This window comes from Brassica oleracea, chromosome C6 (assembly GCF_000695525.1).
Source record: "Brassica oleracea var. oleracea cultivar TO1000 chromosome C6, BOL, whole genome shotgun sequence".
Classification (NCBI taxonomy): Eukaryota; Viridiplantae; Streptophyta; class Magnoliopsida; order Brassicales; family Brassicaceae; genus Brassica; species Brassica oleracea.
The window spans coordinates 18,558,406-18,560,347 of NC_027753.1; positions in this window are offsets into that span (position 1 = coordinate 18,558,406).

A 1,942-nucleotide genomic window follows, 5' to 3' on the forward strand; every position below is an offset into this window, starting at 1 on the left:
TTTTTTTTTTTTTTTTTTTTTGAATTATACACAGTTTCCCCAAAGGCTTCCCAGGCCCAAGGGACTAATCTGTGTCGCTGCGGCCCGAATGTTAAATTTCGCAGTGGCCGGGAATCGAACCCAGGTGGCGGTACTCACAGCTGTGAACCCTTTACCACCAGAGCTAGATGCCCCGGTTCCCTAAGGGTTTTGTGGGGGCCCACGCACTAAAAAACCCGCTAAGGACCCCGGATAATCATGCTCTAAGTACCAAAAATTTAACCGATGCGTTAGAACATCTTTGATAGTGACTTTATTTATTTTTTATTTTTTTGCAACTAGTGACTTTATTTTTATCTTCGAAAGTTTAGTTCCGAAGAAGAAACAGATCCAAAATGTGAAGCTTTGTCATAGAAAAAAACGCAGTTAAATCAAAACTTTCATCCTTGGAAGAACAAAAACTTTCTAAATACCACGAGTGCGGTAAGAAGAACAAATGTAAGTGTAACTGATGCATTGAAACATCTCTAATCGTTGACTTCATTTTTATTTTCAAAAGTTTAGTTTCTTCAAAATGAATTAGAATGAAGGAACATTTTTGCTTCATTTTCTTTTTGTAAAAAGAATATTCCAAGTATCTTACATATTTTATTTAAATATTTTGTTTTAACAATAATCTAATATAATTATTATTTCAAACAGATTAAATATTATCATATAACAATTTATTACATAACATGAATAAACAAACAAAGAACATCACATTTTATAAAAACACCATATATATATTTATTCTATAAATGATTAAAAAGAAAAAAAAATTGAATTAAAAAATGAGCTTAGTTATCTTTGGTTCTTCTTAATCAAGTTATAAATGAATATTTTCATGCTTTTCGATACAAACATCTAATTAAATAAAATAATAGTTGAAACTTTGAAACTAATTGGATAATATTACCACATATAATTTATTTTGGCAACAGATAAAAAAAGTTTTTTTTAGAAAAATGAAGATATGAATAGTGTATGAATAATATATCTTCGAATTTTAAGCAACATTGTTCATTGTTTCATTTTGAAAGAAGAAATGAAGTGGGGTTGAAACAAAACTTACTTTAAAATTAAACAAAAGGTAAAAAAATGGAATATGATTGAAAATGATCTTAGAAACTTATAAGTTGCAAATTTCAGCAATTAATATGTGGGAAATATGGTCACTCAGAAGCACTTTGCCCCAGTGCCCTCACTCACTCAAGAGGGGTAGGAGTGCCAGTAAACCCTGCTGCTCCTGCTTCAAAGCGACGATCAAGAAGTGCAGAGAGTAAAGGTAGAAGGACATCAAGGCCTAGTAGGTCAACTAGACAGTGGAGAGCGGCATCTTCCAAGTCGTCTATGGAACCTCCTAATCTTATTGAAAACGCTACTGCTGCTAAGGCTGAGAATGATATTACTGAAACTCAAGCATCAGAGACAGCATCGGAGAATGCCAGCCTTCAGGATCAAGAAGGAATGAGGGTTCCTGAGATTACTGAGGCTAATGAGGCCATTGAGGCCAATGAGGCCACTGAAGGCAGTGAGGCTCTCTCTGAGCCAATCAATGCTGTTGATACTGAATTGATGCATAAGACACCTGCTACTGAATCAAAGGTGGCTGTAAGCCCTCCTAATATGAAGCAGGTTATCTCACTTGATCGACACTCGGGCTACTCAATGGTGCATGTTTATCATGAACATGACGGAACCTCCCCGACTACTGACGGGTGATATCTTGCATATTTCCATTGTCTTATCCATTCACCCATGTGCATTTTGATCATATAGACTAAGATTTAGCCACGTTTAGGTTGCATTTTGCATACATGAGTCTTTATCAGGTGTTGGAGTACCACATGGAGTTCTTGGAGGCATTTAGGTGCATTTTGAGCTCAAAAGAAGTGTTCTAGGTGATCATTGGACGAGCAGA